At 36.4% G+C, this 24,148-nt stretch overlaps 1 pseudogene; it reads right to left on the bottom strand.

Annotated features, from left to right (window-relative positions):
• Positions 1-3,262: 3,262 nt before the first annotated feature.
• Positions 3,263-3,508, bottom strand: LOC116622559 (annotated as a pseudogene).
• Between the last annotated feature and the right edge of the window lie 20,640 nt (positions 3,509-24,148).

Here is a 24,148-nt window from a genome sequence, read left to right as displayed (position 1 = left end):
TTTTTTCACTTAGTAATATGCATTTAAGGTTCTTCCATATCATTTTTTGGCTTCATAACTGATTTTTTTAAGTCACTAAATAATATTTCACTTCTGGACATACCACAGTTTATCCACTCACCTACCAAAGAACCTTTTAGTTGCTTCCAAGTCTTGGCAGTTATGAATAAAGTTGCTATAAACATCTGTGTGGATTTTTGTGGACATAAGTTTTCAACTCCTTTGATTAAATGCCAAGTAGTGCAATTGCTAGATCATATGCTATAAGTATTTAGTTTTGTAAGAAACTGCCAAACTTCCAGTGTAAAGTGGCTGTACCATTTTGCATTCCCACCAGCAAAAAATGAAAGTTCCTTTTGCTCCACCTCATTGACAGCATTTGTCAGTGTTTCGGATTTTGGCCATTCTAATGGGTATGTGGTGGTATCTCATTGTTTTAATTTGCATTTCCCTGATGACATATGATATAGAGCATCTTTTCATATGTTTATTTGCCATCCTGTTATCTTTTTTGGTGAGGTGTCTGTTAAGGTCTCTGGCTAATTTTTAAAAAATCAGATTGTTTATTTTCTTAGTTGGGTTTTAAAAGTTGTTTTTTGGGGTGCCTGGGTGGCTCAGTTGTTAAGTGGCTGCCTTCGGCTCAGGTCATGATCCCACAGTTCTGGGATCAAGCCCCGCATCGGGCTCCCTGCTCAGCGGGAAGCCTGCTTCTCCTTTTCCCACTCCCCCTGCTCGTGTTCCCTCTCTCTCTGTGTCTCTCTCTGTCAAATAAATAAATAAAATCTTTAAAAAAAAATAAAAAAATAAAAGTTCTTTTTTTATATTTTGCTGAGCTGTCCTTTATTAGATATATCTTTTGAAATATCTTTCCCCAGTCTGTGGGTTGTCTTTTCATTTTTCTTGACTATGTATTTCAAAGAACAGAATTTTTTTATTTTAATGAAGTCCAGCTTATCAATTATTTCTTTCGTGGATTGCGCCTTTGCTATCATAGCTAAAAAGTCATTGCCAAATGCAAGGTCATTTATATTTTTTCCTATGTCATCTTCTAGTTTTGTAATTTTGTGTTTTACATTTAGGTCTGTGATCCATTTTGAGTTCATTTTTTTGGAGGATGTAAAGTCTGTGTCTAGAGTTAATTTTTTCCACATGAATATACAGTTGTTCTGGCACCATTTGTTGGAAAGACGATCTTTTCTCCATTGTATTGCCTTTATTTACATGTGTCTATTTGTAGGCTTTCTATTCTGTTCCACTGATCTGTTATCTCTTCTTTCACTGATACCACACTGTCTTGATTATTTTTGACTTTTAGTAAATCTTGAAGTCTCGTAGTAACAGTCTTCCAGTTTTGTTCTTTACATTTTTTAAAAGATTTATTTACTTATTTTAGAGAGAGAGAGAGAGCAAGCAGGGAGAGGGGCACAGGGAGAGGGAGAAAATCTCAAGCAGACTCCACACAGAGTGCAGAGCTTGACGTGGGGCTCGATCTCATGACCCATGAGATCATGACCTGAGCCAAAGCCAAGAGTCACACACTCAACTTACTGAGCCACCGAGGCACCCCCCAGTTTTTTTCGTATGTTCAATATTGTTTTGCTTATTCTGGGGTTTTTGCATCTCCATATAAACATTAAAAATCAGTTTGTCGATATCCACAAAATAACTTGCTGGGATTTTGATTGGGATTGCGTTGAATCTATAGATCAAGTTGGGCAGCACTGTCTTCTTGACAATATTGAGTGTTCCCATCCATCACCATGGAATATCTATTTAGCTCTTCTTTAATTTCTTTCATCAGATTTTTGTGGTTTTTCTCATTTTGTTAGATTTATACCTAAGTACTTCATTATTTTGAGGTGCTAAGAAATGATATTGTGTTTTTTAATTTCAAATTCTGTGTTCATTTCTGGTATTGGAAAGTGATGGACTTTTATATATAAACCTTGCAATCTTGCTATAACTGCTTCTTAGTTCCAGGATTTTTTTGTTGGTTTTTTGACTTTTCTGCATAGATGATTATATCATCTGTGAACAAGGACAATTTTATTTTTTCCTTCCCAATTTATATACCTTTTATTTCCTTTTCTTGCTTTCTTTCATTAGCTAGAACTTTCAGTACAGTGTTGAAAAGAAGTGGTGAGAGGGGACATTCTTTACCTGATCTTAGAGGGAAAGCTGCAAATTTCTCACCATTAAGTATGATATTAGTTGTAGGGTGTTTGTAGATATTCTTTATCAAGTTGAGGACATTCCCCTCTTTCCAGAGTTTACCAAGTTTTTATCATGAATGGATGTTAGATTTTGTCAAATGCTTTTTCTACATCTATTGATATGATCATGTTATTTTTCTTCTTTAGCCTATTGATCTGATGGATTACATTAATTGATTTTCCTTTCTTTTTTTTACTTTTTCATTGTTTTTATTATGTACCACATTAATACCCTGCATAACCTTCTAGAAGGGATAGATAAGCATAATCTAGTTATTTTTCATTAATCAGGAAAATGCTTCTCTGGTACAGCCCCTCTGGAAAACAGTAGGGAGTTTCCTCAAAAAGTTGAAAATAGAGCTACCCTACAACCCAGTAATTGCACTACTGGGTATTTACCCCAAAGATACAAATGTAGTGATCTGAAGGGGCACGTGTACCCCAATGTTTATAGCAACAAGGTCCACAATAGCCAAACTATGGAAAGAGCCCAGATGTCCATTGACTGATAAATGGGTAAAGAAGATGTGGTGTGTGTGTGTGTGTGTGTGTGTGTATATATATATATATATATACACACACACACACATACATATACATACAATGGAATATTACACAGCCATCAAAAATGAAATCTTGCCATTTGCAATGATGTGGATGGAACTAGAAGGTATTATGCTAAGCAAAATAAGTCAATCAGAGAAAAATAATTATCATATGATGTCACTGATACGTGGGATTTAAAAACAAAACAGAGAATCATAGGGGAAGAGAGGAAAAAATTTAAAAAGATGAAACCAGAGAGGGAGACAAAGCATAAGAGACTCTTAATCATAGGAAACAAACTGAAGGTTGCTGGAGGGGAGGGAGGTGGAAGGATGGGGTAACTGAGTGATAGACATTAAGGAGGGCATGTGCTGTAATGAGCACTGGGTGTTATATAAGACTGATGAATCCCTGACTTCTACCTCTGAAGCCAATAATACATTATATGTTGATTAATTGAATTTAAATTAAAAAAATAAATTACAAAAAAGGAAAATTCTTCTTTAATCAGTATTTTCCAAACCCTTTGACACGTAGTAATGATTAACTCCAGAGATGTGCCTATCTCTTTCCATCATACTCTACTGATAGGAATAATAGGCAAACTTTTCCTTGCCCCTGTTAGTGAGCCTGTGGATTTGTGTAGTGGCTATGTCGGGGATGAACGAGCACAAGGCCATAACCCCGAGCCCAGGCAGAATCTCAAACCAAATCACACCTTGGTTGCCAAAGCTGAACCCTTCCTTCATGGCCCCTTAAAGGAGACTCAGCCTCATTCATTGATTTTCTAATGTGAATAGCTTTGCATACCTGGGATAAATCCCACTTGTTTGTGGTATATAACCCTTTTTATGCATTGTTGGATATGATTTGCCAATTTCATCTTGAGGATTCTTGTATCTATGTTTATAAGAGATAATGATTTGCAATTTTTTAATGATGTTTTTGTCTCCTTTCAGTGTTTGGTATTTGGTTTTAGGGTATGCTGGGCTCATAGAATGAGTTAGGAAGAATTCTCTCTGCTTTTATCTTCTAAAAGAGATTCTAGAAAATTGATATGATTTAAATGTTTCATATAGTTTACCAGTGAACCCATCTTGGTCTGGTATTTTCTCTTTTGGAAGGCTATTAATTTTAGATTCAATTTCTTTAATAGATATAGCTTTATCTCTTCTTGTGTGAGTTTTGGCAGATTGCATCTTTCAAGAAATTTATCTATTTCATCTAGGTTATCAAATGTGGGCAGAGAGTTGTTCATAGTATTCCTTTATTGTCCTTTTAACATCCATGGGATCTGTATTAATGTTCTCTCTTTCATTTCTGATATTAGTAATTTGTGCCCTCTCTTTTTTTTCTTAATTATCCTGGCTAGAGCCTTATTGATTTTATTGATTTTTTCAAAGAACCAGCTATTTGTTTCATTGATTTTCTCCATTAATTTCCTGTTTTTGATTTCATATTTTTATTATTTATTCTATTTTGTGTACTTTGGGTTTAGTTTGCTCTTCTTGTTCTAATTTCCTAGGGTAGAAGCTTAGATTATTTTTAATCTTTCTTCTTTTCTAGTATGTACATTCAATACTATAAATTTCCCTCTAAGCACTGCTTTCACTTTATCCCACAGATTTTAAGAACTTGGGTTTTCATTTTCATTTAAGTCAAATATTTAAAAATTTCTCTTGAGATTTCCTCTTTGACCCTTGTGTCACTTCGAAGTGTGTTGTTTAGGGATGCCTGGGTGGCTCAGTTGGTTAAGCATCTATCCGCCTTCGGCTCAGGTCATGATCCTGGGGTCCTGGGATTGAGTCCCGCATCGGGCTCCTTGCTCAGTGGGGAGCCTGTTTCTCCCTCTGCCTGCGGCTCCCCCTGCTTGTGCATTCTTGCTCTCTATCTGACAAATAAATAAATAAATAAAATCTTTTTGAAAAGTGTATTGTTTAATCTCTGAGTATTTTGAGATTTTCTAGCTATCTTTCTACTATTCAACTCTAGTTTAATTCCACTGTGGGCCAAGAGAAGTCATATGATTTCTATTCTTTGAAATTTGTTAAGGTATGTTTTATGGTCTAAAATGTGGTCTATCTTGGTGAATGTCCCACAGGAACTTGAAAAGAATGTGCATTCTGTTGTTGGATGAAGTAATCTATAGATGTGCATTATATCTGGTTGATCAATGGTATTGTAGATTTTTACTATGTATTCAGTGGTTTTCTGCGAGCTGGATGTGTTCATTTCTGATACAGGTATATTAAAGTCTCCAACTATAATAACAGATACATCTATTTCTTCTTGCAATTATGTTTTTGCCTGATGCTGTTTGATGCTCTGTTTGGTACCTACATGTTAAGGCATTTACATCTTCTTGGGGAATTGTTCCCTTTAATACTATGTCATGCCCCTCTTTATCCCTAAAAACTTTCCTTTTTATGAATCTTCTCTGTCTGAAATTAATATTGCTATTCCCCCTTTGTTTGGTTTAGAGTTAGCATGTTATCTCCTTCTCCATTCCTTTATTTTTAATCTATATCTGTTTTTCTATTTAAAATAAGTTTTTTTGTAGACAACACATAGTTGTGTCTTGTTTTTTTTTAAGATTTTATTATTTATTTATTTATTTATTTATTTATTTATTTGAGAGAGAGAGCTCGAGTGGGGGAAGGAGCATAGGGAGAGAATCTCAAGCAGACTCTGTGCTGAGTGCCAAGCCTGACTCAGGGTTCAATCTCATGACCTTGAGATCATGACCTCAGCTGAAATCAAGAGGTGGACGCTTAACCAGCTGAGCCATCCAGGTGCCCCTGGGTCTTGTTTTTTGATTCACTCTGACAAGTGGCACATTTAGACCATTTATATTCAAAGTCATTACTGATATAGTTGGATTAGTATTTACCATATCTGTTGCTTTTTACATTTGTTGCCTTTGTTCTTATTTTTGTCTTCCAATCTTTTTTCTGCCTTATGTCATTTTAATTAAGCATTTTATATAATTCCATTTTCTCTCCTTTTTTAGCGTATCATTTATACTTTTCCCCCTTTATTCATTGATTACCCTAGAGTTTGCAATATACATTTACAACTAATCCAAGCCTACTTTCTTTCTTTTTTTTTTTTTTTAAAGATTTTATTTATTTATTTGACAGAGAGAGAGCATAAGCAGTGGGAGTGGGAGAGGGAGAAACAGGGTCCCCGCTGAGCAGGGAGCCTGATGTGGGACTCAATCCCAGGACCCTGTGATCATGATCTGAGCCAAAGGCAGACACTTTACTGACTGAGCCACCAAGGTGCCCCTCAAGCCTACTTTCAAATAACACTGTGCTATTTCCCAGGTAGTGTGAACACCTCATAATAACCAAATAATGTTAATTCCTCCATTTCCTCCCCAATGTCATTGTTATCATTCATTTCATTTATACATAAGCATATATATACATTGTGGCTCTAATTATTATTTTGAACAAACTGTTATCTGTTAGATCACTTAAACCTAAGAACAATAGTTTTTTATTTTACCTTCAATTATTCCTTCTCCAGTGCTCTTCCTTTCTTTTAGTAGATCTGAGTTTTTGACTTATATCATTTTCCTTCTCTCTAAAAAGAGACATTTTTTGCAGGGTAAGTCTACTGGGAAAAAATTCTCTCAATTTTTGTTTGAGAAAGTCTTTAGTTCCTTTTCACTTTTGAAGGATAATGTCACATACAGAATTCTAGGTTGGTGGGTTTTTTTCTCTGAACCTTTTAAATATTTCAGATCACTCTTTTTATGCTTGCATGGTTTCTCAGAAGTCTTGTGTTTAGATGTATCTTTGTTACTCTATAAGTAAGGTGGTTTTTGTTTTTGTTTTCCCCTCCAGCTTCCTTCAAGATTTTCTCTTTATCTCTTATTTTCTGTTTTTTTGAAAATGATGAGTCTAGGTATAGTTTTTTGGTATTTATCATGCTTGGTGTGTTCTTTGAGCTTCCTGTATGAGCAGTTTGTTGTTCAGCATTAATTTGGAGAAACTCTCAGTCCTTATTGTTTCAGATATTTCTTCTACTCCTTTTTCTCTTTCTTCTCATTCTGTTATAATCTTCTGGTTTTTTAAATTATATTAAGTTAGCCACCATACAGTACATCATTAGTTTTTGATGTAGTGTTCAATGATTCATTAGTCGTGTATAACACCCAGTGCTCACCACAACACATACCCTCCTTAATGCCCATCACCTGGCTACCACATCCCCCCACTCCCCTCCCTTATAATCTTCTGTTTTAAGCTGTATGTGTTATACCTTTTTAGTTGTACCACAGTTCTTGGATATTGTGTTCTGTTTTTTTCAGTTTTTTATCTGTTGGCTTTGCAGTTTTGGAGGTTTCTACTAAGATATTCTCAAGTTCAGAGATTTTTTTTCCTCAGCTATGTCCAGTCTATTAATAAAGCCATCAAAGGCATTCTTCATTTCAGTTACAGTGTTTTTAGTCTCTAGCATTTCTTTTTGTTTTTTTTATTAGAATTTCCATCTCTCTGCTTTCATTGCTTGTATGTTGTCTACTTTATCTATTAGAGCTTTTAGCATGTTAATCATAGTTGTTTTAAATTCCCAGCCTGAAAATTCCAACATCTTTGCCATATTTGAGTCTGGTTCTGATGCTCACATTACTCTTCAAACTGTGTTTTTTGCCTTTCAGTATGTCTTGTAATTTTTTTTTAATAACTGAGCATGATGAACTCGGTAAAAGGATCTGCTGTAAATAAGCCTTTAGTAAGGTACTGCTAAGGTGTAGGCAAGGGAAAATGTTCTATACTCCTATGATTAGGTCTCAAGTCTTTTAGTGAGCCTATGCTTTTAGACTGCATTCACATCTGATTTTCAGTCCCCACTCCCCTTAGTGAGACAGGATGGCTAAAGTGGGGTGAAATTGGGTATTTTCCTTCTCCCACGTGTGAATCTAGAAAGGGCTTGAGTAGTTCCTTTCCCCCCCTCCCTTCCCTCTAGCCTTTTTGTGGAAGGCTAGAGTCATCTGGGGTTGGGTATTTCCCTTTCTTGAGGTCAATTTGGCTCTGATAGAAAAAAACAAAACAAAAAGCCCGGCAGCTATGGGTCTGGTTAAACAGTTTCTCCTGAAGGTAGGCCTTGTTAAGAAGGACAGAATGGTCAGGCATATTCCAAAAAGGTTCTTTTTCCCCTTCTCCTACTAAGCACAAGTGGATTTTTCTCCAATACTCACTGTAAGAACCCGGTAGAAATCTAGGAGGTAAAACTCACAAGTGTGAGGACCTCCCAGTGATTTGGTTTCCCTGGAGTTTTAACTCTCAGGGTGGTCCATCCTGAACCTGCAGCAATTCATCAGTTATGTTTAGGCTTTCAGAAGTTTCAGCTCAGTTTCTACTATGGAAAACCTATTCTCTGTATTTGCCTGTCAATTTCTCCAATTTTGGGGGCAGTGATTTGCTCTGTGTCCTCACTTCTCTTATGGATCTAAGAAGAATTGTTGATTTTTCAGTTTGTTTAGCTTTTTACTTTATAAGATGGAGTGGTGACTTCCAAGCTTCTTATGTACTGACCACAAACCAGAAGATTTGGGCTTATTTCTTTCTGCTCCTCAGACTGGATTTCATTTGATCTATTTTCAAGTGTGCTGATTGTTTCTTCCACCTGCTCAAATCTGTTAATTTATTTTTTCATTTCAATTATTATACTCTGTAGTTCCAGAATTTTTGTTTGGTTCCTTTTTATAATTTGTGTTTCTTTATTGATATTCCCTATTTATTGAGATATCATTCTCCCTGTTCCCTTTAGCTTTTCATCTCTGGTTTCCTTTAGCTCTTTGAGCATATTTTAAACAGTTTATTTAAAGTCTTCATCTAGTAAGTTCAATGTCTGTGCCTCCTCAGACACAGTTTTTGTTGATTTCTTCTATGAATGGGCTATACTTTTTGTTATTTTATATGCTTCCTAATTTTTGTTGAAAACTGAGCATTTTGAATATACTATGGCAACTCTGGAAATCAGATTTTCACCCATTTTAGGGCTTATTTTGTTGTTAGTTGTGGACTATGGCTGTTTAGTTTTTTGTGGCCTTTAAAAACTATTTCTGTAAAGTCCCATATTCTTTCTCATGTGAGATTTCTGAAGCCTCTGTCCCTTTAGCTTGTGATCAGGTGGTGTTTTGACAGAAATTTCTTTGAATGTCTGGAACCAAAGGAAAAAGACAAGAAAAGAAAGAGATGGGAAAAACACTCTCCAACTGTGTTGGGGCACTCTTTCAGGGCTTTGACAGGCCATTTACAACACCAAGCCTCTACTTCTTGCTTGTGCTGAGCCTAGAGATCAGCCAGGGGTGAAAGTTTAGTGTCTTTCCAAGTCTTTTCTAAGCGCACATCCTACTTTGGGCATATGCATGGCTTTCTTGGCTCCTCAGTATACATAGTCACTTTGAATGCCCTAATTTGCGAAAGAAAGAAAGAAAGAAAGAAAGAAAGAAAGAAAGAAAGAAAGAAAGAAAGAAAGGAGGGAGGGAGGGAGGGAGGGAGGGAAGGAAGGAAGGAAGGAAGGAAGGAAGGAAGGAAGGAAGGAAGGAAGGAAGGAAGGAGGGAAGGAAGGAAGGAAGGAAGGAAGAAGAAGAAAGAAAAAGAAAAAAAGCCCTCTTCCCAGCTTTTCCTTCCAGGCTTTAGGCACATCTATTGCTTGCCTCAGCTGTACACATTTGTCAAGGCAACAGCAGTAGCTAATTTGCCTTGCAAGGATTACAAGGAATTCCAACTGTATAACCACTTTTCTGCCCTGACAACTTCCAAATTAGGGGAATGAAAAGCAAGCACTTTCAGATAGCCCCCACACAGGTTAGAACAGACCAACATATTTCTTTGAAAACACAGTGTACTCTTCTCTCTCTGAGACCGAGGCCCAGGGTCTCACAGTGGTAATGCAGGCTGCCAGCATCAGGACTACCCCTGAGCCAGGGATGCATGGGACCAGGGTCAGTAGAAATGCCACAACTCTTCACTACCATTTTTGGTTGTCTTTTTCATAATTCAGCATTCCTTTTATTATTATCCAGAGTCTGGAAAATTTTGATTCTGACAGTTTTTACTTTGTTTTCCAAAGTTTCTGAAAGATATTTTTGCTGGGTATAGAATTCAAAGCTTACAAGTTTTTTGTTGTTGTTGTTGTTTCAGTATTTTATTTATTTTTGAGAGAGAGACAGACAGAACACGCCCACACTCGCTCACCTGGAGGCAGGGGAGGGACAGAGGGAGAGGGAGAGAGAAAATCTTAAGCAGGCTCCATGCCCAGCACAGAGCCTGACACTGGGCTTGATCTCAAAATTCTGAGATCATGACATAAACCAAAATCAACAGTCCTATGCTGAACTGACTGAGCCACCCAGGTGCCCCTCTTTCAGTACTTTAAAAATGTTGCTCTGGTGGCTCCCTGTTTGCACCTATTTCCAATGAGAAATCTGATAGCCTTTTCTTTGTTCCCCTGTAAAATACTGTTGATGTTTTTACTTCACTGCCTTTAATATTTTCTCTTTATTACTGATTTTCAGCCATTTGATTATGTGTTATCTTGATTTAGCTTCCTTTATGTTTCATGTGTTTGGGATTTATTAAACATTTTGGATCTCTGTTTATAATTTTGATCAAATTTGGAAAAATTTCAGCCATGATTTCTTAAAAAAATTTTTTTTGGTCTCCTGCTCTCCTCTCCTTGTGGATGCTATTTATACATATATTAGGTTGCTTAGTGTTTCTTATAGCTCACTGGTGCCCTTTTCATGATTTTTTTTCCCTTTATGTTTCATTTAGAATAGTTTCTATTGGAATTGCTTAAAGTTCATTAATCTTTTCTTCTGCAATATTTAATCTACCATTAATCTCATCTGGTGTATTTTTCCTGTTAGACCTTGTAGTTTTTAATCCCTAGAAGTATGACTTGAGTCTGTTTTATATCTTCCATGTCTCTAATTTTTTTAACAGATAAGACACAGATTTACAGGTGCCTGTAAATAATGGTGCAATAAACATAAGAGTGTATATATCTTTTCAAATTAGTGTTTTCATTGTCTTTGGGTAAATACCCAGTAGTGGAATTACTGGGTCATATAGCAGCTCTATTTTTAATTTTTTGAGACACCTCCATACTGTTTTCCACAACAAGTGCACCAGTTTGCATTCCCACTAACAGTGCATTAGGGTTTCTTTTTCTCCACATCCTCGCCAACACTTGTTATTTGGTAGAAGCATTTCTTTATTGTGTTTTTAGTAAGTGTGTCTGGCAGTGGTAGCAGTAGCAAAGGCAGGTAAATCTTGGCCACTGGCTTCCTGCTCAGATATCATGCTTCCCACGGTAGCAGCCACACAAATGCAGTCTTGACAGCGTAGCATCTGTGGGCTCTCAGCCTGGGAGCAGCAGGCACTTTGGACCCATGGTCTTCTGCAGCATCAGAAGGAATATGCATTCCTGGGTGTAAGGTAGTGTTGGCAGTTCCAAGAGCTGCCTCACCATTACAGAAATAACTGTGGGCTCTGGATAACACTATTTCCTACTTTGATTCTTCAGCTTTAGGGCTGGGAGTGGCTTCTTGAAGTAACTAGTCTATATATAACTCTTTTTGTATAATCAATATATTGTATTAAATTTTCTTTATAATCTATGATGTTTCTTCAAAACATCCACAATACTTTCTTTCTCCTAACTGAACACTGTTATAGGAAGATATAAAATAATTGGATTATACTTTATTTAAAGATTCTGTCAGCATTACTCCACTGTCTTCTAGCACTCAGTATTGTTCTGGGGAAATTTGAGGTCAGCTTGATTCCCTGCTCTGCTTTATAATTTGCTTTAATATTTTTTACTGGATACAGATGATTTTTTTTCTTCATTTTTGACATCCATTAGCTTTGTCCATTTGTCTGGATATGGATTGTTCTGTATCAGGTTTTCCCAGACATCTGTATGTCTTTTTTTAAAGACTTGGGTCTTGTTTCTGGAAAATTTCCTTGAATCATGGAGTGCATTTATTCCATTATTTTTCTCCAGATACACAAATGAGGTATATGATAGAACTCATCTTCCTGTCTTTAGTATCATTTTTTGATCATTTCCTTCTTTTTTTCCTAAATGTTATACTTCTCTTCTTCTGAATATTTTATATTATAGGCAGAATAGCTGCCCCTGCCCCCCCAAGATGTCCAGGTCCTAATCACTGGAACCTGTGCCTGTGTTACATTACAAGGCAAAAGGGACTTTGTGAATGCAATTAAGTTTATAGACTCACAAACAGGTATATTATCCTGGATCAGCTGGTTGGGCTCAATCTGATCACATGAGTACTTAAAAGTAGAGAATTATCTCCCTAAAAAGGGATGAATCAAAAAAGGAAGTTAGAGAGATTACAAACATGAAAAGGATTCAACTTGCTATTTTTGGTTCTAAGATATCGGGACCCATAGAGGGCAAGTCCTCTAGGAGCTAAGAAAGGCCCAAGTTGCACAAGCAAACAGAGACCTCAGTCCTAACCTACAAGGACCTGGATTCTCCCAGCAATCTGAATGTATTTCAAAGTGGATTCTTACTAGAACCTCCTGATAAGACTCTAGCCAGTGAACATAGTTATTTCATCCTTGCAAGATTTGGAACAGAAAATTAGCCAATACCACATGTATTTCTGACTTGCAGAACTGTGAGATAAATAAGTTTGTGTTGTTTTAACCCTCTCAGTTTGTTGTGATTTGCTTGGAAGCAATAGAAAATGAACTTATTATACATCATGCTTTAATACAATTTATTTAAAAATGAAGAGATCGAAGTGATACACTAAAATAAGAAATGAATGAATTCGAAATTTTGAACTAATACCTCTGACTATAATAATCTTTTCCTTTACATTCCAGTGTTAACATATCACAAATTTTATTGTTATTGTTCAGAATTTCCACTAAAATATATGGTCACCCACATTGATTTTATGAATAAGACTTTATATTTAAGTATCTAAATATAAAAGAAATATAGAGCAAAAGTTTGTAAATATGGGAGAAACAAGTAAAAAAGTAAAAAAAAAGATGCATCACTGAAGAAGTGTATAAAAAGTTTCTAGACAAAGTAAGTAACATGGATAGAACTATTCAAGTAAAATAAGTTACCAAAATTACACTACAGTGTATAATTTCATCATTCTGTGCAATAGTGGTAGAAACATGAATTAATTTGGCTTATCCAATTAATCAATTAAATCTATTATATTTTGGAGTACTCACTAGGACAGGAAATAAAATTTTTAAAGTTTTTATGAATCAAGGACTTCCAGTTCTAGCTATCATAGAATAACAGGGAATAGACTTATCTTCTGACAATACACAACTAATAAACTGGATCAAATATACAGAACAATAGTTTTTAGACATTGCACAAAGTCCTATTGCACAATTGCATAGGACTTTGATACATGAGAGAAAGGAAACAAGTAAATCCTATGATTACCTTGGCTTCCTACTTAAGGGAGAACCACAACAGGAAAGAGAATCAAAAGCAGAATATGCAAGACTTGATTAGGCAATGATGACATTGAGACAGAGATCTGAGTCCAGGGAGATAAGATGACTGGCAGAGTTGGGCAGAGTTCTGGAGAGAAAGAACCAATGCATGAAAAAGAAATATGTGCATTGATCCCTTTTATTCTTTGCCTAATACTAAGCCATGCAAGCATAGAGTGAAACTCTATAAGCAAAGAAGGCATGGGAAATTGTAAGCTGAACAATTTCCAGGGATGTACATTACTTAGGAATAAGATATATTTAGGTTCTGATAAGACAGACGGGAGAGTTTTCATTGAACACTCAGTAAAGACCCCAGAAAGATCATGCCTTAGGAGTAGTTCTAAATTATCTCTAGAGTAAAAATATTCCAGGCCAGTGATGTCCAGTATAGTTACTAGGGCTATGGAACTGAATTTTTAGTTTTACTTAATTTTAATTAATTTAAATAATTTATATTGAAACTTAAATAGTCAAATGTGTCTAGAGGCTACCATATTGGGCAGTGAAGTTCCATGGCCAACCTCATGCACCTTAATAAAGACAAGTCTTGCGGAGATGAAATTGAACTGCAAATAACTGCTTGCTATAACAAATTCCAAAACTCTTTAAGAATACAAAATCTAGATGTTCAACTATGATTCAAAATGTCCAGAAACTAAGACAAAAATTATTAGATATGCCAAGAAGTAGAAAAAATGTGAGCCATAACTAGGACAATCAATCAATAGAAACAGACCCACAAATGACAAAGATGATGGAATAAGTAGACAAAGATGTCAAAATAGGGTAAATATACTCAAAGATTTTAAGGAACACCATTAACATACTGAAGAGAAAAATGAAAGATTTTAAAAAACTAATAGAAGTCTTAGGGATGAAAAAATAAAATATCTGAAATAACAAATTCAGTTATTAAGGACAATTGTATATTGCAGAAGAAAAGACTTGTAAACTTGAAGAGAGCAATACAACCCATTTTTTTTTTTTTTAAAGATTTTATTTATTTATTTGACAGAGAGAGACACAGTGAGAGAGGGAACACAAGCAGGGGGAGTGGGAGAGGGAGAAGCAGGTTTCCTGCCGAGCAGGGAGCCTGATGCGGGGCTCGAACCCAGGACCCTGAGATCATGACCTGAGCCGAAGGCAGTCGCTTAACGACTGAGCCACCCAGGCGCCCCAACCCATTTTTTTTTTTAAGCCAGAGAATAAGGATGGGAAAGAAAATGAACAGTGACATAAGGGATATTATCAAAAAAATCTAACATACGGGGCGCCTGGGTGGCTCAGTCGTTAAGCGTCTGCCTTCGGCTCAGGTCATGATCCCAGGGTCCTGGGATCGAGCCCCGCATCGGGCTCCCTGCTCCGCGGGAAGCCTGCTTCTCCCTCCCCCACTCCCCCTGCTTGTGTTCCCTCTCTCGCTGTGTCTTTCTCTGTCAAATAAATAAATAAAATCTTTTAAAAAAAAAAAAAAAAAAAAATCTAACATACATATAATTGGAGTCCTAGAAGGAGAGCAGTGGGAAAGACAGAGAAAACCATTAAAGGAATAATTTCTTTGAAGAAAAATTTCCCAAATTGATGTAAACTACGGTTCCATGCTTACAAAATACTCAACAAACCCCAAGCAGGAAAAACATGAAGAAAATCATACCACAGCACATCATAATCCTGTGGCAAAGAAAAAAAAAAACGATAAAGAGAAAATCTTAAAAGCTGCAGCAAAAAACAACACCTAACTTACAGGGAGATGAAGTTTCATTGGAAACCATGGAAAGCAGAAAATATTGGAATCTCTTTAAAGTGTTGAGGGTATAGAAGTCAACCTAGAATCTATACCCAGAAAATTTCCCTCAATAAATACATTACAAAGAAAAAAAAAAAAGGCCAACATCATAATAGCTATTATTTAGTGCCATGGCCCATGCTAGGCACTTACATATATTTACCTCAATTGATCCTCATTATTAGCATCATTTAACCAATGAGGAATCTAAAACTTACTTCCAGGGGCACCTGGGTGGCTCAGTCAGTTGAGGGTCTGACTTTGGCTCAGGTCATGATCCTGGAGTCCCAGGATCAAGCCTCACGTCGGGCTCCCTGCTCAGCAGAGAGCCTGCTTCTCTGTCTGCCCCTCACCCCACTTGTGATCTCTCTCTCTCTCTCTCTCGCTCTCAAATAAATAAATAAAATCTTTAAAAAAATAAAAAAACAAAACTACATCCATGGGGTAGCTTGGGCAAGGTTATGGAGGACAAACAATAAAATCAGGATGTATTCATTCCGTCATTCAATAAATATTCTTTGACTGTTTATTAAGTGCCAGACATGTTTTAGGGTCCAGGTTACTACAGTTAAGGAGTCAGACAAGACCTCTCTTTTGTAGCTTCCTGTCTCATTAGTGAGTCAGGTAATTATCAAGTGAATGACTGACTTAATTTCCGATAGTAAGAAAATTGGAGGTCTGGAAGTTGGTGATCGAGGCTCACTGAAGGGGAGCCAAGACATTAGTCTGGAGAAAATGATCTAAGGAGTAGACATCTGAACTAGGACATGTGGGAGGTAATCTAGTGATAATAAAACCTTGGCGTGCCCTTGGATGGGAACAGAGGGCCAAGGAAGCGTTGTGGAGCTGGAGACAATGACCTATATTAGTTAGGGGTCTGTAAACTATAGCAGGGTTTCCTTGGTGTAGAGAAGCAGGTTTCAGTTAAGGCAAACTGAATTACTAAGTAAAGCCTGAATTCCTCCCCATTGAGCTGGTAAAGGTCCCTTTCCCAGGTTTAGTATAATGTCATAAGCCGCATGCAAGCGTGATCCTAGTGAGGGGCAAAACGCGTGGTGTGGCTGGCTCCACTCTGGAGGGAGGCCTGAGCATTAGTCTGTAAAGTATGTTATCACGAGGGGAAATTTGTGTTTTACATGTTAAACTGGGTCTGGATGCTAGAGAATTTGTATGTACCACATTACATTTTACTTCCCCCACTGCCTTTATTCAAAACCAGTTAGATAAGAAGTCAGGTAGAAGAGAGGGTCAAACACATACAATAGCAGCTAATGTTATTATGCCCTTCATATACGCTAGACTCGGTAAGGACTTCATATAGTTAGTGTCCTATTGAATTCTCTCAACAATCTCACAAGTTAGGTATTACTACTATTCTACAGATAGGAAAACTGACACACTTGCAACGTACTATCCACAAGATGGCAGTGGTAGAGCTAGGACTTGAATCCAGAACCATTTGACTCCAAAGCACAGATTCACAGCTACTATGACCCCTTTGTATTTTAACACAAACGTGGAAGAAGTGACTACTGTTTTCTAATTGTAGTCTAGTTTCTTAGCCTCCAAGGCACTGTCTAGAAAAAATGGGTCTGGTTGGGCCAGATTCTTCTTTACCCAGATTTACAGAGATCCAACCTGGCCCCATGTTGAGTTATCCTACGCTGTCTGCACTGCCATGCACACTTCCTTCAGAATCTCTCATTATCAGAGTTCCTACTTTCTATTCAGGGGCTTATGCAAAGTTCAATCTATGAGGCTCAATGATTTAGCACTTCTCTTGTAGGAAAGAATTTGTTTCCTTTCAAATGCTCAAAAAAAAAAAAAAAAAAAAATCCACACACACACACACACAAAAGAACGAAAACAAACAAAAAACAAAAAAACAACGTGCTCGCTGCCTATGCATTAATCCAAGGAATGATCTCTTTCAAATTTCCTGTCAAGAGAAAGAACCACAATTATATTGTGCAGAAAATGTTTTACCTTGATATCTGAAATTTCATCCAGTTCTAGAACCTTGCAATTTTATTGCCCTTGGAAAAATAAGGGCCAAATTTAATATAAATCAGTAAGGACATGGACATTTTGATCCACTGCTTTGGCACCTGTCACACTGATATCTAAATTAGGACCTTAAGCTTTTCTTTCTTTCTTTCTCTTTCTTTCTTTCTTTTCTTCCTTTCTTTCTTTTCTTTCTTTCTTTCTTTTTCTTTTTCTTTTTCTTTTTCTTTCTCTCTCTCTCTCTTTCTCTTTCTTTTTCTTCCTTTTATTTTCTTTCTTCTCCTTCCTTCTTTCCTTCCTTCCTCCTTTCCTTTCCTTTCTTTTCCTGTCCTTTCTTCGTTTCTTTTCTTTCTTTCTTTCTTCCTGCTTGTTTCACTTTCTAACAAAGCTTTGTCTACAACCTTTTTGGTGGACAGTTATAACACTGTATCCAGATTTAAAATGTAGCTGATTGATCTAGAACTTTCATTTTCAGGAAATTAGTCTAACAAAATAAAGAGTACTAGATGTCTGTACATGGATAGCCATTGCAAAATTACTTGCAACAACAACAACAAAAAGTTAGAAAAAAATCTAGATGTGGCCAACAGGAAGTCAATTTAATATACCACTGTGTATCTTTGTAATGCTGCCATTAAAAATGAAAATGTTTCTCAGTCGTGGGAAAATGTGGGCCATAATGTGAAAATCGTTTATAAAACAGTGTGAGTAGAACTCCAGTTTTTGTACACATGAAAGCAAAATGAATGACCCCTGCGAGGTGGCATTATGGATGAACTTTATTTTTTTTTTCTGACAATCTAACATAGTGGTTAAGACTATGGGTTCTGGAGGGGCGCCTGGGTAGCCCAGTTGTTGAGCATCGGACTCTTGGTTTGGTTGGGGTCATGGGACTGAGCCCTGCGTGGAGCCCTGAGCTTCTCGCTCTGCTCCTCCTGCTCATGCTCTCTCTCTAAAATAAATAAGTAAATCTTTAAAAAAAAAAAAAAAAAAAGCCTGTGGGCTCTGGAGATGGCCCAACTAGGTTGAAACCTTGGCTTTACTATTTACTAGTTGTGTGGCTCTAGGCAAGTCACTTTTATGAAAATTAGATGAGTTAATTTATGTAAAATCTTTAGTACAGTGAAACTATCATCATCATCCTCCATTATAAAATAGAAACAAAATTAAAAATAAAAAGTGCCTTCAATAACAAAGAGGCAGTGTGTTTAATATTGTACAAAAGGACACATGGGAACAAGAGTAAGAAAAACTGGGTTTGAGCCCAAGCTTTTACCAAGTGGTGAGTTTTGGTTTTTTTTTTTTTAAGATTTTATTTATTTGACAGAGAGAGAGATAGCGAGAGCAGGAACACAAGCAGGGGGAGTGGGAGAGGGAGAAGCAGGCTTCCCGCCAAGTAGGGAGCCCGATGTGGGACTCGATCCTGGGACCCTGAGATCATGACCTGAGCCAAAGGCAGACACCTAACGACCAAGCCACCCAGGCACCCACCAAGTGGTAAGATTTTGCGCAAGTCACATCCTCTGAGTCCTGATTTCAAGGGTCAAATGGGGAGAGTAACACTCTTTCACCATTTCAGAAATGTAGTTGGGATCAAATGAAAGTTTATAAGAGGACTACGTAAACCAGGATATACTCTGCAAAATACTTTATTATTATATTGAGTAGTTGACTCCTTAATATCATATGCAATTACAAATAATTGTGTCCTAATTCCAAAGCAGGAGAGGTACAAACTCAAATGGTCACAGAAGAAAGGGAAGTTAAGTAGATGTAGTGGAATAAACTTATCCACGAGATCCGTCAGCACTTGGCCACGAGGGGAGAGAGTGAAGAAAGGGTAAGAGGAGGAGAGAAAGAACTTTATATTTTCTTAGAGTGGCAGGGTTCCTAGTGTGGCATTCCATCACATCCTAACCACCTGTTCTTTGCTATTTAAGATAACAACTATATAAGCTGATCAATCTGGATCCTTTCTGGCATTAGTGAGTAAACTGCTGGGCAGCAAGGGTTTGATCTAGATTGGGGCCAATAGATTAACATTTTCAAAGATACTGGGAAGAAGCAAAATGTCACTAGCGAAAGTTCAAATTTTGGTGCTTCATTCTGCTGACTTTGCTGCGTGATTCAGAGAATAATAAAGTAACAGTACATTTCAAGTCCCACAAGGGACATATGTTATAGTTCTCTTTGTAGCGTGACTCACAGCTATGTGACTCTTGATGAAACAGTTTTATGTTTTGCCATTTTTCAACTGAGGAGCTTGGCTTAATGAGGTTTGAGGTCCCTTTAAGCAATAAAGTACTTCTTTATTGATGTATAGGTCAAGATTATGCTAATAGGACATATTATTGGTAATTTGGAGTGGATTCTTTACCTATAATAATTTTAACTATTATAACCTTGATGGAGTTCAGAATTAAAATAAGAAGGATCTTCTGGAGAAGAGAGTGACCACCACAGAAATAAATATCACCTTACCTTTGTGCCACCCTACCCCCACTCCGCTGGGATTACCGAGAGTACACCTGAGTAAAAGCAGCAAAACCATGCTAAGGCATTGAGAGAGATGAGACCATCTCATTTAATTTTATGAAGCTGGCCCAATCCTGACAAAAACAGCTATACACAAAAACTAAAGATCAATGTCATCTAGTAGACAGAGGTAAAATTCCAAAAATATTATTCATCAATTTAGTAGTTTCAAAGGGAATAAAAATAAACTCAATAGACAGCCACAGCACTTGATATTATTACATTTGATAAAAAGAAAAAAAAATCTTAGTGAAAATAGAACCAGGGAGATTTTTCTTCTTAACGTGATAAAGAGTATCTCAATCAACAGCCCACATTATACTTAACAACAAACACCAAAGGTATTCCCCATGCAGTCATGAATAAAACAAACAACTTCGTATCTGTTTTTTATTTAGCATTACTTTGAAAGTTACTGCTATTAAAGCAGAAAAGTCAGAGATTTGGAAATAAGAGATTCAATACTGGAAAATAAATGAAATTATGTGTAGACAATATAATTACACAAAACACCAAAGTATCAACTGACATACAAAGTGCAATTACTAAATATTCTAGTTAATGGCTAAATTTAAAATATAGTGAAATTAATAGCTCTCATATGTCATCATTAATAAAATGAAAATGCAGTGAAGAAATACAATGAATCATAATAAAAAGCATTAAGTGTAAAAAATGATTAAAGAACTTTTTCTCATTTTCTAACCATAAATGAAGGGAAGGACTTTCTATCCATAAATGGAATAAACTCTTTGGTTGGAATACAAAAGAAGAAGAACAAGAAGAAGGAGAAGGTGAGGGAGAGACAGTTTGAGAAGAGGGAGGAGAAGAAGGGGGAGGGGGAGGAAAAGAAAGTAAGAAAAAACACAGTCTATGGTATTTTGTTATAGTAGCCTGAGCAGAGTAAGACAAAACAGAATGTTATGAATATCTATGCCCATAAATTTGATAACTTAGATGAAATGGACAATTTCCTTGAAAGTCAAACTGCCAAAACTCAAGAAGTAGCCTGCATAATTCCATTTAAAGAACTGAGTTCAGATAAAAATCTTCCAATAAAGAGGCCCAAATGGCATTATTGGTGAATACTATCCAACATTTAGGGAAGAAATTATATGAATTCTACCCACATTCTTCCATAACTCATTTGATGAGGGCAAAATTACACTGACCGGACAATGCCATTAAAAGGAAAGGAAACTACAGATCAGTATCCCTTATGAACATTGATGCAAAAATACTCAACAAAATACTAGCAAAGGAATCTAAACAATATTCTGGAAATTCAAGGCTGGTCCTACAAAGGAAAATGAATATGATTCACACACCAACATTATGAAGAAAAAAAAAGACACGATCGTTTCAATAGATGCAGAAAAAACATCGGAGGAAACCCAACATCCGTTCATGATTAACAAGTCTCAGAAAATCAGGAATAAAAGGGAATTTCTTCAGCCTAAAAAAGGCCATTTACAAAAATCCTACAATTAACCTACTTAATGGTGGAAGACTGAATGCTCGCCTCCCAGGACTGGTGACAAGGCAAGGATGTGTCTGACCTCACCACTGCTTTCACCATCACCTGAAAGGTCTAACCAGTCCAGCAGGGCAAGGAAAAGAAATAAAAGGCATTTGAAAGGAAAATTAGAAAGACTGTAAAGAAAGAAAACATTTATTATAAATAAGCTGCAGACAACATGACTGAATAGAAAACTTCTAAAAATCTACAGAAGTGGATTTGGTAAGTTATCGGGATACAAGGTCAATATACAAAAATCAATTGTATTTCTAGATATTCACAATGAACAATTAGAAATTGAAAATTTTGTACGTATACACACAAAAAACATGAACTAGGAACAATATATGTGCAAGATCTGTATGCTAAAAACTAAAAACACTGATAAAAGAAATCCACGACCCACATAAAACAGAGCAATATGCTGCATTCATGGTTTGGAGGACAAATACTAAAATGTCCACTCTCCCTGAACCGGTCTATGCATTCAGTACAATTATCATCAAAGCCAAGAGGCTGACTCTAAAATGTATAAAGAAAAGGTAAAGGAACCAAAATTGCAAAACGTTTTTTAAAAAGAATAAAGTTGATTTACTGGCTTATGGGAAGCTATAGCAACCAAGGCAATGTAGTATGGGCGAAAGCACACGTATAAACTAATGGAACAGTTTAGAAACAGACTAACACTGTGTCAGCTGATTTTCGAAAAAGGTGCAAAGAAAAACTTTGATCTGTGGTGGATATATAATTTTTATATGTACAATATGTAAAAAGTAACTCAAATGGATCCCAGACCTAAATGTAAAAATTGAAAACTACTGAAGTCCTAAAAAATAAAAAATCTTTGTCACTTTAAGTTAGGCACGTTTCTTAGATAGGACACCAAAAGCATAATCCATTAAAGAAAAAGTTGCTCAAGTGGACTTTATGAAAATTAAGAACTGCTGCTCTTCAAAGAGCTCTGTCAAGAGAAGAAAAGACAAGACAAGCTCAGACTGGGAGAAAATATTTACAGAACATATGTCTTGTATCAAGATTATAGAAATTAGTACCTGGCTAGAAATACAAAAACACAAAGTGGTTTACCACTTTTGACTTTTTCAAATTAAAGATAAAACACAGGATTTTTGTCCATTAGTGAGAATGTGACGATATGGGTAATCCCACATAGTTGTTACGGAACTTCCAGTTTTGGAAGGAAATCTGACAAGATCTATCACATCTTAAATATATCCATACCCTTTAATACAGAAACTATATTTCTAGAAATGTATCCTTAAAAATCTTACACTAAGGTACTTCTATTTGCAAAAATGAAAACAAAAATCAGCCCTCACAACAGGGACTGATGAAATAAATAGCGGATCATCCACCAATGTGAGGCTATGCAGACAGGGAAATCTTGCTTAAAGAGTATTCTGATCTGGGAAACTGCTCAAAACACAACGGTAAGTGGAGAAATAGGACATAGAACTATACAGGATTCCATTTTCGGTGAAAAAGAAAAGACAAATGTTTTCTCTGCACGATGAGATTACTGGTGGGGTATTTTTCCTTTTTGTACTTCCTGAAAAACATGTATTCAAGATATAGTAAAAGGAAATGGTGTCCCAAAGTTAACTCCACATAAAGTTCGACATAAACCAACATGTAATTCCCGGTTTCCTTGTAAAAGAAAGCGAGCATGGCACGTAAGGATTCGGTTTTGCAAAGGGTGGGCAGACTGTGTAGGCTATGATTGACAGCTCAAAACTCTTTTTCTAATTTCCTTTTGGTTGCTTTCCCAGTTAAGATACGACCATGACAGACATCATTAACCGACATGAGGGATCCCCCCTCTATCACTGGGCCCTCAATTGAGCACTCCTAGTATTCATGTTGAATACTGGTTTTATCTGGACACAAATACGCTTTGGACTTTCCCTTTATTTGGCTCCCAACTTAGTTTTTAATAATTAAGGTCTTACAGTTCAGGCGTAGAATTCTCCTGTTGATGTATTCTTAAAAATACCTGTTCAGGGCTTAACCATTGCCCCCTAGTGGGAAAGCCCTCAAATAACTTGTTGCTGTTCACACACTAGAGTGTAACTGTAGCTAGAATATTAAAAGAAACAAGTACTGTCTTTGCCCTGTATGCCAGTTTCTTTCTTTGCCAGGTTTCTCCTTTTGGAGGAATCTTGTAGTGCCTTCAGTATGATAGGTTCTGTGCTAAAGAGGAACTTTTCATATGTATTAACTTTAATCCCATAAGGTGGGCATTTCTTTGTTTCTATGTTTATTTAAGGTGGCCATTTCTTAATGCTTACACAGAGGTAAGTCACAGTGCTAATACCATTATGCAATAAAATGTCAAGGAGACAAAAAATTTATCATTATGCTTAAAAAAGTATCTTCAGCAGTTGAGAACATCCCAAGACCTTGCAAATTCACTAATCATTTGATACTACTACTAAAGAGTTAAAATGTTTTGGCCTCATATGCATTTTTATGAAATAAAGCAGGGTCAGGTTCTAAGGTTTTGGGGGAGAGATGTGTAAAAAACCTTTTTAGCCATGGTTAACATGCACACAAACACACACACACAACACAGCTTACCAACCAACTGAATAAAGAAGATACCCCATACAGTAGTGCTCTCAAATACTAAATAAATTGACTTGGTTCTCGATTACCTAGCATTCACCTTTTTTCTCTTTTCTTGGCTTGGTTTTGTTCTTCCAGAAGTGTACAGTACTACCTCCACTTGAATGTATATGTGATTAAAAAAAAAAATGCTGAAAGTGTTCCCTAAGAAGGTAATGATTTATATTCCACTAAAAATACTTGTCAGTACTGTTTAGGTTTCACATATAAATTTTCCAAGCCTAAAAACCTATTACTTGAAATAAATCATGTTACACACCGGAAGAACCTGTTTTCATATTTCTCATTTTCTTTAGGAATATCTGTAACCAGAATCCTCCTCACACTGAAGGTTTAAAAAGATCCTCACTTAAAAATAAAATAAAAAAGACCCTCACAA

Source organism: Phoca vitulina, unplaced genomic scaffold (genome assembly GCF_004348235.1).
Source record: "Phoca vitulina isolate PV1807 unplaced genomic scaffold, GSC_HSeal_1.0 scaffold53, whole genome shotgun sequence".
NCBI lineage: Eukaryota > Metazoa > Chordata > Mammalia > Carnivora > Phocidae > Phoca > Phoca vitulina.
This window is presented reverse-complemented; position numbering and strand designations above follow the sequence as displayed.